Genomic DNA, 17,820 nt, shown 5'->3' on the forward strand with positions numbered 1-17,820 from the left:
TGAGCCTGTTATTTTCAGCGTTTCAGAGCACGGCGTTACAGACACTGGACGCAGATTCTAGGGGCAGAGGACAGGAGAGAAGAGGCTCCTGGAAATGAGAAAACCACTCATAGGAGGAAAAACCTAGGCGACCACTAGAGGAAATTCGGATAAGAGAATGGGATGTGGAAAGAATCCTAGGAAATTCAGAGGCCGACATGAACCTCTTAATTTGTGAGAATAAACACTTACCCAGCAGAATGGGCAGCTTTGACAGTTTACGATGATCCCAACTCGGGAAAGCTGGGAGCAGGGACAACTCGGTAACAGGACAACTCAAATAACTGCACCACTCACTGCAGGAAGCAGAAGGGAAAAGACTGTCTGGTCTCCACTTCCAATGCACAGTTTTGCACACTCCCTTTTTACTACACTCTGCGCTTTGCCATCCCGCTACAATTTCATTTTTAAAAACGGATTAAAATCATTTAGTCCAGGCATCTGCATTTTCCTAGCAGACTGCATTCTTCCATCAGTTCTCTCTCCTACCTTCCCACACTAAAATCCTTTCCCTCTCCCCTTCCCTAAGTATAATTCAAAGAACCAAGTGCCTTTTGGAAGATCAGAAGGGTTTTTTCCTCTGGTTCCGGCCCAACATTTCCGTGAGGTTCTGCCGAATGCTAAAGTGGATTTCTGAAATGCTCTACGGTGAGGTTTCCAAAAGGCAACCTCGATTCGGTATTTGTGAGCCTGACAGTAGATGTGATTGAAAACATTTTGCACATCATTAAGGATTCTTGTGGCTGGTGTTCAGCTCTGTCCTTTCAGGGGCAAGGACGCATCACCGTTCATCTGTGGAAGGACACTCCTAAATTAGATTAAAAGCTCCCTCGAGGGGCTCCTGGGTGGCTCAGTCGGTTGAGCGCCAACTTCGGCTCAGGTCATGATCCTGCGGTTTGTGAGTTCGAGCCCCATGTCAGGCTGTGTGCTACAGCTCGAAGCCTGGCGCCTGCTTCGGATTCTGTGTCTCCCTCTCTCTCTCTCTGTCCCTCCCCTGTTGGCACTCTGTCTCTGTCTCTCTCTCTCTCAAAAAATAAAATATTTTAAAAATATATAAAAAATCCAAAAAGCTCATTTGACAAGATGTGAGGTCATGTAAAAGGAAAAAGGAACCTTGAGCCTGATGACCACAAGTGGCTTAGGCAGGCACGGGCCCTGGCCAGGAAATGGAGAGACTACACTAACAGAGAGTGTGTGGACACAGGGAGGTAGGGAAAGGGCAAAAGAGCCAATGATGGGAACAGCTCAATACAAATGGTCCCCATAAAATCTGACCACCCGACCAAAACAGGAATGTGTGAGCCTGGGCGTTGCCTGTCCCAGACCCACTTAGACGTGTGCAATGCAGCCCACATGCAGGTCTGCAACGTCCAAGATGTGCTGGCCCAGAATAAGGAGAAAGGGGAGGCAGTTGGTAAGCCCCAAACTTCTGGGATCAGCCTGGAATTAGGGTGTATATTCTCCTAATCCTACCAACAACGTGCTGACCAACGGTAGATCAAGTCTTTGCGCTTCACGTCAGTGGTACATTGAGACGATCCTGGCCATTCTAGCTGGATTGAAATCCTCGGCTTTCCAATTAACTAGCCGTGTAATCTCAAAGGACGTATTTCTGAGGCTATGTCCTTTTCAAAACAAAACAGCAACAACAACAACAACAAAAAAGGTTTCTGTTTCTTTTGACTGCAGTAACACAACAGCAGGCGGTTAATAGAGATTTGCTAAATTAGCAAATAAAGGAATACTTAATTGAAACAAGCTAGCACACAGTTGCTGCTTAATAAGTGTTCACCACTTTGAACCTCCTCCTCCCCTCGAACTTTGAAGTGTATTCTCCATGTGGTTTCCTGTTTGGCCTTTATAAAATGTATCAAAAGAACAAAGTCATTCTTTCTCTAATTGTAAAATAATACAGGTCCATTGTTGAAGGTGAACATATTGCATATTAGATTCGCAAATTTTGAAACGTATTGGGATGTCGACACCACACTTCATTAACGGTTTGAGATTTATATCAGAATGCTAAAAAAAAAAAAAAAAAATGCAAAGAGTCAAGAAAATAAAAATCACTCACTCCATCATCCAGGGATAGTACGCTGTTTTGACATATATTCCTCCAGACATTTTTTCCATGCAATGCTCTAGAAATACATTTTTCTACAAAAATGGCAAACGCAGTAGGTACATTTGTATAGCCATACCAAAATTTAACTATCCTCTTACTGCTATGCACTTCTGATTTTTCCCTTATTTCTGGCCATTATAAACAAAGCTGCATGATCAACATCACTGTGCACCCATTTTTAAAAAGATGTTTCTAACTAGCTAAGGCATGAGAAATTCCTAGAAGTGGAAATTACTGGGTCAGAGGTGCACCTATCTATCGTCCACAGAGACTATTATATTCTTATCGGCAATGCATAAGTACGGTTTTAACTTACACTAATTACTACTGCGGTTGAACGTTTTCATATTTGTGGCTATTTACATCTCGTTATCTGTGGTTTTTCCTGTTCATGTTGTTTTACCCATCTCCTACTCAAGTTTTTCCTCTTGATCATACCATACAAATTAGTATGCCTTTGTGGTTGCCAATTTTCCGCCATGCTTTCTTTTGCTTTTGGTTATGGTAAGCATTGATGATAAGAAGTTTCCATTTTCATGTGGTTACATGTATCAGCCTTTCCCTTTATTTTCAGTTTGCAGTCCACATGCTTCTAGACAAAAATGCTGTAATTCTGAAATGTTTTACTTTTTACTGTTTAATACTAATGTTTTAAAGAGGTAACACAAAAGAAACACCTTTATGATATTGATACAAATTACTATCCCAGAGCCACAGTATTTTCATTTGTAAACTAAGAATGTATTTAGATGTTCGTATTTCTTTTTTTTTTTTTTAATTTTTTTTTTCAACGTTTATTTATTTTTGGGACAGAGAGAGACAGAGCATGAACGGGGGAGGGGCAGAGAGAGAGGGAGACACAGAATCGGAAACAGGCTCCAGGCTCTGAGCCATCAGCCCAGAGCCCGACGCGGGGCTCCAACTCACGGACCGCGAGATCGTGACCTGGCTGAAGTCGGACGCCTAACCGACTGCGCCACCCAGGCGCCCCTAGATGTTCGTATTTCATGAAAGGTTTGGGGCTTCCAAGCGCCCGGCTGGCTCAGTCAGTAGAACATAGGACTCTTGATCTCGGGGTTGTGAGTTCGAGCCCCACGTTGGGTACAGAGATTACCTAAAAGGAAAAAATTGTGAGGCATCTGGGCGGCTCGGTCCGGTGAGTGTCCAACTCTTGATTTTGGCCCCTGTCATGATCCCAGGGTCGTGGGATTGAGCTGCACATCGGGCTCCACACTGAGCATGGAGTCTTCATAGGATTCTCTTTCTCTCTCCCTCTGCACCTCTCCCCAGCTAGTGGTCTCTGTCTCTCTAAAATAAATACTAATAATTAAAAAATAATAAATCCTTAGGGGCGCCTGGGTGGCTCAGTCGGTTAAGCGGCCGACTTCGGCTCAGGTCACGATCTCGCGGTCCGTGAGCTCGAGCCCCGCGTCGGGCTCTGGGCTGACGGCTCAGAGCCTGGAGCCTGCTTCCGATTCTGTGTCTCTCTTTCTCTCTGCCCCTCCCCCGTTCATGCTCTGTCTCTCTCTGTCTCAAAAATAAATAAACATTAAAAAAAAAAAAAAACTCAAAGAGAAAAACTAGGAAAAGATATAAAATCCTTACTATAATACCAATAACTAAGATAGCCACCGCGAAGAGTTTAAACATTTTTATATACACATTTTATGTGTAATTTCAACGTATCCACATATACATACACATACGTATATACATGTATAAACTTTTACATTAACAACTGGCTCTGTGTCTGTCTTACCACTTCACTTTTTTCCCCCTCAAACTTCCTGCCACTCCAAAACCTCTCAGCCAATGTTGACAGCTGGAGGGAGAGGGGGGTGTATGTGTGAAGATAAATGCAACACAGAGAAAATGCTTTGTGCTTTTAAAATATGGAATCATGGGGCGCCTGGGTGGCGCAGTCGGTTAAGCGGCCGACTTCAGCTCAGGTCACGATCTCGCGGTCCGGGAGTTCGAGCCCCGCGTCGGGCTCTGGGCTAATGGCTCAGAGCCTGGAGCCTGTTTCCGATTCTGTGTCTCCCTCTCTCTCTGCCCCTCCCCCGTTCATGCTCTGTCTCTCTCTGTCCCAAAAATAAATAAACGTTGAAAAAAAATAAAAAATAAAAAATAAAAAATAAATAAAATAAAATATGGAATCATATTGCATATGCTTATCTGAACCTTCCTTTCCCTGAACTACATCTTAGAGTTTACTCAATTCGTCTAAATTACTTTTCACAGCTACTTAACACTACAGAGTATGAATGTGCTACAATTTATTTGGCCATTCTATTTTGTTTCCCATGTTTTGATGCTATACAATATGAAGCAAGAAGTGTGCTTGTATGTATATAACCTTCCTAACCAGTGCTTTCTAGGAGATAGATGATCAGGAGTGGGACTGTGGGATCAAAGGCTGTATATATTTTTAACTTTGATAGATATTTCCAGATGGCTCTCCAGAAAGACTATAAACATATTACATATTAAGACTCTCTACGATGTTTGAGATAGGTTTCTAATAAACTTGGCCAAGTAAAGGTTGACTTATCACCTACGACTTCAGGAGAAAATTAAATACCCACTGAACACATTTTAATTATTCTCCTAAAATTCCAGTGATAATGATTTGTGCTTTTATTACTCTCTTTGCTTCCCTATAATGCTTTTATCTATTAATACTACAAGAAAAAACACAGAAAAACAGATTATACAATTCTTCTACCATGAATTCAAAATAAACATTTGAAAAATGTTGAGACTATGACTTTAAAATAGATTGCATTCCTTCCTAATTATCAACCATAGTTTTTGTGTTGGCCGTTTAAACTAAAGGGGAGGGGCTGGGGGGAGGAAACAACATATACACAAAAGTCACAAGAAAAAGCCAGGACCTTTCAAGGTTTTTTCCCAATTTGCCAAAGAAAAGCAGCAGGAAGGAATGAAATTAGGGAATCTGTTTTGAAAATGTATCAGTCCAAAAAGATACAATCTAATACTTAGGGAAAACCATCCAGCAGCTCTAAAATTCTACTCAGAAGGTAGCTCCAAACCCAAAGGTGAGCACAGCCATTCTGTCAACATCTTACAACTGGCTTATCGTCAAACGCTTGCTTCGGCCCACACAGACCCCCGCCTGTGGTTCTTCCTATGTACCTAAGCGCTCCCCGTACTGTTTTTGGGCACCTCCTTTCTGCAGGCCCTATCTGAAACCCAGCTTTTCAAACAGTTGCCTGCATTTGATAAACCCTACCCCTCTGCTTCTCAAATAGACATTTTTGCATGACATTTGTAAAAAGTTTTAATAGTCCTGTGCTAATTAAGACTAATGAGCCAGCATAGCATCAGAACAACCAATGTTCACACCTCTGCAAGAAAGTTAAGTCATTAGCGAGGCGCCTGGGTGGCTAGGTCGGTTGGGCGTCCGACTTCAGCTCAGGTCATGATCTCACAGCTCGTGGGTTCGAGCCCCGCATCGGGATCTGTGTGGACAGCTCAGAGCCTGGAGCCTGCTTTGGATTCTGTGTCTCCCTCTCTCTCTGCCCCTCCCCTGCTCATGCTCTGTCTCTGTCTCCCTCAAAAATAAATAAACATAAAAAAAAATAAAAGGAAAAAAGTCATTAGCTGAAGCCATTCTGTGGGCCATGAATAAAAAGGGCAGGTGAATCCACTCACTACTTCAGTAGTAAAACGTACTTTTAAGCAAAATTCATTGACCATATTAATAATTATACCAAATACATTAAAAAAAAAAACCCTCATGTTTCTAACCCATAGGCTTTTATTTGTAAAAATTATAATATATTGACTGGCACAGATACCTTTCATAAAAACACCTTATTTTACCATGTAAGACTGGATACTAATGGTTTCACACGACGCTTAAGAGAGCAAGATTTTGATCAAGTAGCAAGGAAATTAAAATAACCAGGGTTCAATTACATTCCATTAAATAGTCCTAATTTAATTTCTCATACAGGAAAAGAAGTAACCAGCACATTTTGATATATGTACTCGAATACAGCATACTACTCCTCAAGTACTGCATGATTATTTCATAGAATACCAAATTACAATTATGGTAGCAAATACCTTAAGATGCCACTATGAACTCCTTGGCTTCAAATGTGCTGGCTTTCACCCAAAAGTTTACAGTGACAAAGTCACATCTATGTGGCTTTAATCATTCTTCAACAAACCAAGGATCGTTTATAAAGCGAATGGTCATAAAAACAATTAACACCTAACAAATGAAATCTTTCCTGTTAATATTCCATGGACACATGTTTTCACACACCAGAACATTAATGTGGGAGGTTATAAAATTGAAATTCTCTTGGAAAGTGAATCCTTGACTTGTATTTCTTAACTAGGAAATGTGTTTTTTCAGACCACTTTCCCCACAGACTAATACCTGTAAAAAGATCATTTGGAAAAAAAAAAAACAACTCTGAATACCAGTATTTAAACCCCTTCAAAATATTTTACAAGTAGGTCATGGTTTCATGACTGATATGAGTCTTAGCCATGAAAAATCCTAAAGTTTTCGGTGGACTTAGATGTATTATTTTTTAATTGGTCTTTAAAATTAAAGATTAATTTGGGGTATTGAAATTTATACTCATTAAAATTTTTAAAGATTCTCCAAAAGTTTCTCAGTAGGTGTTTTCATCACCAACTATCGCTAACTAAAAGACAACAGGTTGATTTCAAAGCAAAACCAGGGCCTTTGCTAGCTAATTAGCAAAATGGTTTTCTTCTTTCACTATGTTGGTTGAACTAGAAGCTTCCGGATCACATTTCAATAAGGTTCAAAGTGAAAGTCCTTTGTTGGCTGACAAATACGGCAGCTTCCAACTCAGAATACGGTTTCTCTAAAATTCAATGTTCTAAACAGAAGTAGGTTTTCTAAGCTAGTCCACAAAACTCTATATGACCTGTAGGTAAATGAAATACTGTTACATGTGTTTCAATGCAGAGAATACTCTCCTTTGCAATACCCATTCTGTCATCAATACAAGACATTAAGCAAAAACCGGGGCGCCTGGGTGGCTCAGCTGGTTGAGCGTCCGACTCTTGATTTGGGCTCAGGTCGTTATCTCACAGTCCGTGGGTCCCAGCCCCGCACTGCACTCTGCACTGACAGTGTGGAGCCTGCTTGGGATTCTCTTCCTCTCTCTCTCTCTCTCTCTCTCTCTCTCCCCTCTGCCCCTCCCACTCTCTCTCTGAAAATAAATAATAAGCTAAAATAATAATAACAAAATAAAAGTCAAAAGATTCTGCTAAAGAAAACAGTAATGGAAATTATATGACGTATTTACTTCTCTTGAAGCCTAGTGCTTGAGGCAAAACATAGTTGGGGCTGTTTTTGTTAAAACAAGCAAATGAAATAACCTAATAGCAAACTTTGGGAATATATCTTCCTGTCTGGCTTCTGTAAATTCTATTATCTACTTAATATGCTTTTTTCTCAGTAAAACACTCCTGGTTTCAATAGCCATTCTTTTGCTGCTAGGTGATAATACACTGTTATCATATAGAAAATTATCAGTGTACATTTGGTTTAGGGAAAGCACGTGTAACTAAAGAGAAAGACCATTTAACATCTCCATGGAGCTTTCAAGAGCTCTGGAGACTAAGGACACTCTATGAAAGCCTCATTTTACTTCAAAACATATGGTTCCAAAACTCTTTGATAGTTAAGTGTCACAGGTGCTAACTACATGTTTTTCAACTATAACCAGGGGAGATTTTTTGGTATACAAAGAGAAGGCATAAAATGGAAAACAGGAGAGGTTGAAGATCAAAAACGAGGGAAGGAGAGTCATATGCATAACTGAAAAACCCCCACCTGTCTGAATGGAAACTGAGCTAGGAAAAGGGGCAGGAGGAAGGACGGGTCTGGTTACAGATGTGTCTCCACCTGAGTTCAGAGCAGGGCTGGCTTCTGGTGGAAAAGAGACCAAAAAGTCTTGCCAGGGATGGTAGCATAGTTGCAACCTCTAACTGGAAGGAAGGAAGGAAGGAAGGAAGGAAGGAAGGAAGGAAGGAAGGAAGGAAGGAAGGAAGGAAGGAAAGAAAGAAAGAAAGAAAGAAAGAAAGAAAGAAAGAAAAAGAAAGAAAGAAAGAAAGAAAGAAAGAAAGAAAGAAAGAAAGAAAAGAAAGAAAGGAAGGAAGAAAGAAAGAAAAGAAAGAAAAGAAAGAGAAAGAAAGAAAGAAAGAAAGAAAGAAAAGAAAGGGAGAAAGAAAGGGAGAAAGGAAGAAAGAAAGAAATAGAAAGAAAGAAAGGAAGGAAGAAAGAAAGAAAGGAAGGAAGAAAGAAAGAAAGGAAGGAAGGAAGGAAGGAAGGAAGGAAGGAAGGAAGGAAGGAAGGAAGGAAGGAAGAAAAAGGGAAACCAGTTGATTGGCTTCTAATGTAAGTGTGACACTGGAAACTGATGGCAAGTATTGTCATAGATGCAGTGAGCACAAAGCTCCTGAAATGAACAGACTTGAGGGGAAGAGAAAGCAGAGAAGGAAGCATCGGACCAGCGCGACCACTCCGGGCATCCAGCAGCAATGACTGTTCCGGGACCCAACCAGACCCGGTGGTGAATACCAGTGTTTCCGGTAATTTCTTAGAGAAGAGCTGGGGAAAACATTTTATATATACATATGTATGTGTACAGAATACATATAGGTATTCATACACATAACACAAAATAAAAATACATTCGTCTAGGGGTGCCTGGCTGGCTCAGTCGGTACAGCATGTGACTCTTGACCTTGGGGTTGTGAGTTCGAGCCCCATGTTGGGTGTAGAGATTACTTAAAATAGAAAAGCCTTTAAAAAGATATATATTTATCTGAAATACTGTCAAAATGGTGAAATCGAAACTATTTACTTAACGTCCTTGGCAATAAACAATGCACAGAAAGAAATTTGAATTAAAATGCAAAGAAAGAAGGGAGGAAAGACCTGATGAACCTTAACTACTGGTCTCCTCTGGATGGAGACAGCACATTGATGATGGATGTTGATGACTTACTATGGTCAGCCACTGTTCTAAGGCTTTCGCCTCAATCATCTCCTTTAATTTTCACCACCACATGCTCAGGGATCAGGACGTCTGGCTGGAAGGCGGCAGCCTGAGAGTGGGCACAGTGGGAGGCACGGCAGGAAATGAGATCGCCCAGGCCCCTCGAAGCTTGAAGGCTGTGAGTAGTTACAGCGGATGTGAGCAGTTACACAGGGTACAGTCAGAGCTGAGGGGCCAGTGCGGGCCTTTTTGAGGAAATGTCACTGAAGTTGAGGCTTGGAAAAGGGTTACTGAGAAGAGACAGTTCTCACTTTGAATTGCCTTAATGTCCAGATTTAGTTAGAGTCTACATGTCTACACACACACACACACACACACACACACACACACACACAAATAGACAGTCTAGGACTTTCCTCCAAGAATATTTTTCTAGCTAAATGTAAAGAAGCTCTTGTTCTTTCAGGAAGTAGGCAGGCCTGTTACCATTAAACAAAAAAATGTTTGGACAAGTACCCACTAGGAAGAATAAATTATCAAAATAACTAATAACATGTTAATAGGAAATAATCTCTTTTGGCACCCAAGGTTTCAGTGGAGTCAAAATTATTATAAAAATATACAGCTATGTTTTGCATACATTCTCTAACAACAAAAACCAACTAAAAGCAAAGGTTCTTCCTCCAAAAAGACTCCCGGTCATTCTTTTTCTCTTAAGGATAAAGACCAAGGAACCTAGCCATCTAATACCTCGAATCTCATTACACCATGAATAATACCTCAGCAGGAACACGGGGAGCACCAAGCCCCTGCTGGCTGTCCCAAAGAGCCCCTCAGGGAGGGATGGGGCTGAAAACACAGACTCCAACGTAGGGAAGCTATCTGAACAGGAAATCGGTTTCCACCTCCGCACTGCTTCCAGGGAATTAGAAAAATGGATGAAGAGATTCCTTATCCACGGTGGTTTAACCTTAAGAACATGTTCGCATCAGTTTCTTACTCATGCACGTTTCACGCTAATACAAACGCTTGAAGATACCAGGCACGTCCGTCAAAGGTGCACCTGAGACGTTTCAGGGACAAATCCAGCCAAGCGTGTGGGAACTGGGGAAGGGCCAGGGGAAACAGAAATGAACACTTGTCCAGAGGAGATGGCGGCAGAGATAAATTCCAGAAGGACAGATTAAGAACGGGCAGAAAGCAAGACGGCAGCCTGCACGAGACAGACAGAGATAAAGACCAACTGACACTACACAAAGAGAAACAGAAGAGTCTGATAACTCAATCATGAGTCATGCCAACCTTGAATTAGAATGTCCCCCCCAAAATGCTGTCAACTCCAGACAGTAAATACTCAGACCTCAACACTCTAAAATGGTGGGCTGGCAGGTTAATAGGTTATTGATCAAGGAGCAGCAAAAAAGGATTAGCATGTCCCACGCCAAAATATACCAGTGACGCCTACAAATTCTTTTGAACTGAAGGCATCTGAGTTCTGGAAATCCCATATCTGCCCCGAAGCAGAACTCAATTCTGCTCCCCCAGAGCAACTCAGACCTTCTCTTCTCAGAGAGAACTCAGCACCACACCCAGACTGTGTCACAAACTATCTCATCTCCCATTGATTCTCCCAAGGGCCCCGCTGATCTTTCCAAAATGCCGTGTGCCTTTCCAAAAGCCCCCTCTCTCCCTCCCTTTCTCCCCTAAATTAGGGATGTGGACCCAAATCCTAACCATTCCTTTGCTACTTATCACTGGGTGCTACTTATCACTGGGTACTTATAACTGTGGCTGTGACTGTTAACTGTAACTGCATGTTAATAAGCTTGTGTTTGTTTTTTTCCTGTTAATCTGTCTTTTGTCAGTCTAATTTATAGGGCCTTGGCCAATGAACCCTAGATGGGTGAAGGCAAATGAGAGTTCCGCTTTTCTTCCTGGCAGCGGCCTTGTGAAAGTCCTCAAGACAACGAGCGAGTTCCTTAGCAGTCTTGTGGTGTCGGCACAGCCCCATCTTCAGGGGCAGAAACCGAGATCCAGAGATCTCAGTCCTGCAGCCTCGCCCCTGCTTCCCCGTGCAGGGCCGCCTGTGGAGGAGCCCTGACTCCTCTGAACACACCTGGGTGCTAGGACTTGTGCGATTAGGAGTTATGCCTCTGGCCTGAAGGCCCCGAGAGTCCCCTGAGCCCCAGGGAGGCCACGCCCCGTTGCGCCCCACCAGGGGTGGTGTGGGTTCCTTCCCTGATGCTGCAAAACCGTCCGTCACACGTGACCATTGTGTTCGCGTGGGTGACCCTCCCACTAAACCGATTCCTTACAGGCAGGACCTGGGTGTTACGCTTTTTTGTTTGTTCGGAACTCAATGCAGGAAAATGCGATCGACGTTTATTAATTAACCAAGGCAGTCAAAGGTAGACCTCGGACTAGAACCACGTGTCCTGGGCTCGGCTCCGCAGGTCTAGCTTCCAGACGGGATGGTGTGCAACGTGCAAAGGAATTTTGAAAGGTACAAAAATTATTCTAACAGCATTTTAACATACACCAGACGTAACTCCAACACAACCATAACTGCCTTTTCTGTAACTGTAGCAGCTCACAGCCGGCCCATCTGGCAAAAGTTGGGGGGGGGGGTGGGGAGGGAAGGATCCCGCTATTCACCTGACTACGGACCATTATGTAACAGAGAGACAGAAAGCGCTGTTCCCAACCCAGCCAATAACAAACCAGACCCTCAAGCAGCACGATTGGCAGTCCTGGTAATTTTATCCCAGAGAGAACAATAACAGATACTATTTTTATTCATACCGGTATTTAATCCTTTTTTTTTTTTTTTCCTCAGTAATATACTGGATGGCACTAATTTCTATGGGTTAATTATATATTCCCTCAAACAGAATAGGTTTTTCTGGAGCTTTGTTTTATTGAATTCACGAAGCCCTCCCGGAGGAATATTACAGCCAAATGAAGAGTCGTTCCACCAACTGAAAGACCAACTTATTTTCTGCAGGAATGTGCTGTGCAAGCATGGCCTCTTTACCCCACCCTCTTGCCCATACATGGAACCTTTGCTTTTCATCTGCCACCTAATTATGGTGTCGCACCTAGCCCGTGATGCTGGCCACGAAATATTTAACCACAGGGACACAGACCTCCACTTTCCTTAATTTCTTAGACTTAGAGCAAATGGTAGACCCTTGGACGCGGACTTGCACGTGGCAGGTATTGACGACAGACACATTGACTAGTCTTCCCGTCTGTTGATACAGATGCTACTTGCGAACAATCCCTTTCGTCTTCGATCGCTTTCTTTTGGCGAACCCTGCCTTCCAAAGCACTATTTCCGTGCTTATCAGACACCTCTACTCCTAAGAATCATGCTACAGTACTCGGAGAGGGAGAGAGGAAGACACGTGGGAACAAAAAAGGGGAGATCATTTGCTTTCACCAACCAAAGTTCGTTTGTTTCCACCACCCAGGTATGCACGCAGTAAGCATTTATTGCATACGCACTTTACTCCAGTAGTTTCTAAGCGAGGTACAGTTCTTTACTCTTGGTCTCAGCTGATGACACATGAAAAGATCTTCTGAAAATGGAATTTTATAAGTGTACATTCCTTAGAACATTAAAAACATTTATTTGGGCTACTGGGCTACTAACCAGTGTCTTTTTTTTTTTTTTTTTTTTAATTTTTTTAAATTTACATCCAAATTAGCATAGAGTGCAACAATGATTTCAGGAGTAGACTCCTTAGTGCCCCTGACCCATTTAACCCATCCCCCCTCCCACAACCCCTCCCGTAACCCTCAGTTTGCTCTCCATATTTATGAGTTTCTTCTGTTTTGGCCCCCTCCCTGTTTTTATATTATTTTTGCTTCCCTTCCCTTATGTTCATCTGTTTTTTCTCTTAAAGTCCTCATATGACTGAAGTCATATGATTTTTGTCTTTCTCTGACTAATTGCACTTAGCATAATACCCTCCAGGTCTATCCACGTAGCTGTAAATGGCAAGATTTCATTCTTTTTGATTGCCGAGTAATACTCCATTGTACATATATACCACATCTTCTTTATCCATCCATCCATCCATCCATCCATCCATCCATCCATCCATTCTTTCCATACTTTGGCTATTGTTCATAGTGCTGCTATAAACATGGGGGTGCATGTGTCCCTTCGAAACAGCACACCTGTATCCCTTGGATAAATGCCTAGTAGTGCAATTGCTGGGTCAAAGGGTAGTTCTCTTTTTAGTTTTTTGAGGAACCTCCATACTGTTTTCCAGAGTGGCTGCACCAGCTTGCATTCCCAACCAGGGTCGTTTTATTAAGACGTTACCAACTATACTTTTCATAGGCAGGTAGAAGGTAGCTAAGGTAACCATTAATCAAAGAGAACTTAAATAATTGCCTTCAGAGAACAGAGCTCAGGGCGGTCATCATTGGTTATGTGACATCTTTCTGGTCCTTCATTCTTACCATTTACATTGCTTATTGTTCATACAGTATTGATTGGTATATTGATTATGGGAAAACAATGTATTAACACAACAGTGGAGAAAGTAGCAAGCAAATGGGATTCTTCTATTAGAGCCACCATTAACGAGGTAGTATTATTACCTTTGCTTTAACTTTTACAGCACTGTTGAGAAAAAACAGCAAATAAGAAAGGCCAGTACACAAGGCATTGTAAGTAAGGAAAAGAATCTCCTTAACAAGCAAGATGGTTCCCTTAAATGATCAGTGTGACACATTTCCTATGACACAGGAACGACCAGTCCCCAAGCTGGCTGTCATGTCCACTCCACAGAGTGTTCGGAGGAGAGAAACAAGGCCAGGAAACGTTCAAGCCTCATTAAACCTCGGTCACCATCCTCTCACGCTATTTCTTTTATATTTCCTGACTTGGAAAGAAGGAAACGGGTTTACACTTTGGTAAAGTAACAGAACCCCCTGTACATGATCTATTACTTAAGTACTTCAGGATGCTGGTCAGTATCTCCCAGGTACCATTCACAGGCAAATGAACAAACTATTTCCATCTCACAGCCACCACCCCCGTCCCCCAACACCATCTCCATGTTCTAGAATGGGAGCTGGCAATTCGTCTCCTCTTCCTCATGCCTCTCCTCTTTAGGTCTCCTCTTAACGTTCAATGTAGAGGATTTTTCAAAAGTTATTATCCCATAATATTATTCCCAGATAGCATGTGCTTTCATTTCGCAAAGTTTCTTCTACTTCATAAAAGTCTACCAAGTTCCCCTAAATGGCAAATAAGGACTGCATCCCTTATTTTAGGAACTGGGACCGACAGAACTTTCCATTACTGATGTCTTGATGCCAACCAGCAATGTGGCCACCCAAGACGTCAAGTCCTTGTCCATCCTGAGTCAGAATCTACCTGACAACCTGATCACCTCTCAGCTCGCCATCTCGGATCAAGTACCCTAAAAATCTAAATGTGACACGAGCAAGTACGTTACAGGTGATGACTCTCTTCACCTGGTACACCACCTCCCTCTACAAGCAACTGTCCAATATGGCAGAACAAGGGTAAAAGACTAACTAGAGGGAATGCCTCGTCTCAAGGATGCGCTGATGAGGGAGCCATTTTGGAGAGTAGCTGAAAATCCAGCTACTCATAAGCCCTTCTTGCTGAAGGACCATAGCACAAGAGAGAGCACGAAGGATTCATTTGCTTCAGAACCTCTCCCCAACGCCTGCTGCATTCCACACACTGTGGTAGGTGCTGTGGGTTTTCAAGAGAAAATTCCCTTGGCTTCGTGGAGCTTCTTAGTGGGAGGAAATAGGCAATGAAAAAAATACAGAGAATGTCAGGTGGTACCCAGTGCTATGCAGGGGGAAAGGCTGAGTTAAGAGGGATGGTAAGTGCTGGGTGGGGGGGTGGGGGAGGGGGGCTGCTGTTGTGTAAGGGACTCGAGCCAGACTCTGGTAATTCTTTAGCAGAGACCTGAAAGTGACCGAGGGACCAAGCAGTTCAGGACCGTTTCTACTGTTCGTATGTGTTATAAAGACATAACCCAGAGTTTAAGACTATCTAGCAGAAAGGGCTAGTTTAATACAAACCACACGGCCAATACTAGAAACAGGTGGGGGGGGGGGCAAAAACACGTTATTTTATTACAAATTCCTTATACTTTCTTTGATGTTATAGTTAGGCCATTACATTCATTTCTTAAAATTATGTGTATAGATAATTTCTATAATCTCTGAGTTTCACGTCAAGATAGTAAAGGTGATTACAACATACGCGCTTTGTGAGAGAGGGGTTAGGTCCACCTGGGTTGAGCATTCCTGCCACGGTGTGTGTGCTCACAGGGGAATCACCTCAGAATCACTATGGGGGAGCCACCGATTCCTGCCCCCCCTCCCCCAGGGTCCTCCTGGAGGTTATGTTACCGTAGGGAGTCAGACTGAAACTTACCAGGCAAGTCAAATAATTAAATAACTACAAGTCGGGCAAGTGTTACAAAGGAAACAAACAAGCTTATGGAGAGGAGGATGAGGCGTGGGGCAGGGGGAAGTTTTGTGCTTACCCGTGAGGGTCAGGGAAGAATTAAGAGCTCCCGGGAGGGAGAGAACTTGCAAACCGTTGGGGAGGATGTGGTTCACACCTCAACTAGGAGCAGCCGCAGGTGACTGGTGGCTGCCATATGGGCTGAGCAGAACAATGAGACAGAATCGGCTCCGAGATGATAAACGTTGAAGATGAGTCAGAGGTTCATGGGGGTTCAGTACACTATTCTCTCTGCTTTTGAAATATTTTAAAGTTTCCATTAATAATAAAAGAAAAACAAAAGCCTTCAAAAGCACCCCTGGTTGACAGTTTCCTACTTGCCGTTTGCTTGGTTACACTCAAACCAATCAGTAACAGAGCCTAAAACCATCAGATACATTTTTAAAATAACACTAAGATGGGGGCACCTAGGTGGCTCGGTCGGATGACTGTCTGACTCTCGATTTCAGCTCAGGTCATGATCTCTAGATCCGGGAGACCCAGCCCCATGTCAGGCTCTGTGCTGACAGTGTGGAGCCTGCTTGGGATTCTCTCTCCTCCAACACTCCCCCCCACCCCACCGGCCCCACTCTCTGCCCTTACCCTGCTAGTGTGGTGTGCATGCATGCACGCTGGCTCTCTCTTTCAGAATAAATAAATAAACATTAAAAAACCCCAAAACCCTAAGATATAACTTAGCATCTTAATCAGCCACCAAGACACTAAAGTAGCCCCCTACCAAAGTCTAAAGAACAGCAACAATCTGAAGGTTTATTACAAAGAGGCAAGTGTGTTCCAATGAAGAGTCAACATGATAGGCCATTAGGGCTCTAGAGAAAAAGAATCTAAAAATACTAGAACATTCCCTGCCACTCTGGTTCTTCTAAATGAAAAGCCGACCATTTAATTATGTTAGGAGCCAGCACATCAGTTAAAGCCCCAAGAAGTTTCCCCTTTCCCGCTCCTTTTAAACCAGTATGAATAAAACATCACAAAAATTATATTCACTTTTAATTGTTTGACTTTTATTTTTTACATGTCCCTATTCTGTCACAATGGCCTAAAAATATCAGGTGCATGACTTTTAGCCCTGCCAATCCCCTTTTCAGTAATACACAAGAAATTAAATATGCGTTAACCAGACCTCAGCAAAGAGCCAGCACAGGCTCCCCAGAGGGATCCCATAAGTTTACACACCGACATACCCTGGGTGTGTGTGTATCTTCATGAGGTCCCTAAATTCTGTTTCAGCAGCACACGGCCAAAAAAACCCCACAAACAATAAATCCAAATGGAAGGCAGGGCTCACTGGCATACTTTTCTTGGTGGCTATTTCCAAACCTTTCTGTATTTCTGTTACTCTGTCGCTGTATGGGAAGCAGTCTTCTCCCACCCTAAAGAAAACAAGCTTTTGAAAAAGCAAAGAATCATGAGGGCAACCCTGCTCTCTGAAATGAATTTACCGTGATGAAAAGTTCGCTTCCAGTAGATTCATAATTTTTTTTCCTAATCGGCTGACGAGAGTATCCACGTTCCAATACAGAACAAATCTCAGCTACTTAGATTTTGAAGGAAGCTGCCCAGTCCATCCTAGGCGATGTATTCTGCAGGAACAAAGGCGCCAGAAACAAAATAATAAATGTACAAGGACTTTTGCAGTCTTGTTTGGGGCAAACCCAAAAAACTGGAAATAAGACTTTTTGCCCATCAATAGATAATGGTTGAATACATTAAGGCATATTTATACCACGGAATATTATGCAGCTGTTAAAATGAATGTGCACTATAGGTATTGTTCCAGAAGGGTTTACAATTTAAAATGAACAAATAAAAAACCTAGCAGTACTGGCTGTAGAGTAAAATAACGTCTTTACAAATTCTCTAAAAGCTTTGTGATCTTGGTTTAGGTCATTATATGACATCAAAGACAGAAGCAACAACCACAAAAAAAAAAAAAAAATAGATAAACTGGCAGACTACGTCAAAACTGAAAATGTTAATGCTGCAAACAATGCTATCAAGAAAGGGAGAGAGGGGCGCCTGGGTGGCGCAGTCGGTTAAGCGTCCGACTTCAGCCAGGTCACGATCTCGCGGTCCGTGAGTTCGAGCCCCGCGTCGGGCTCTGG

At 42.6% G+C, this 17,820-nt stretch overlaps 1 protein-coding gene and 1 long non-coding RNA gene across 3 annotated transcripts in view; one reads left to right on the forward strand and one right to left on the reverse strand.

The window, feature by feature from the left end:
• PIP4K2A (phosphatidylinositol-5-phosphate 4-kinase type 2 alpha) overlaps positions 1-17,820 on the reverse strand; it is a 193,872-nt gene that overhangs the window by 130,374 nt on the left and 45,678 nt on the right. The gene's annotated exons all lie outside the window — the stretch shown is intronic.
• Positions 11,033-16,010, forward strand: LOC123591239. The gene is made up of 3 exons (XR_006709183.1): positions 11,033-11,686; positions 12,447-12,667; positions 14,476-16,010. It is a non-coding gene; the product is annotated as an uncharacterized LOC123591239 (long non-coding RNA).

The sequence above is a fragment of the Leopardus geoffroyi genome, chromosome B4, assembly GCF_018350155.1.
Source record: "Leopardus geoffroyi isolate Oge1 chromosome B4, O.geoffroyi_Oge1_pat1.0, whole genome shotgun sequence".
NCBI classification, from domain to species: domain Eukaryota; kingdom Metazoa; phylum Chordata; class Mammalia; order Carnivora; family Felidae; genus Leopardus; species Leopardus geoffroyi.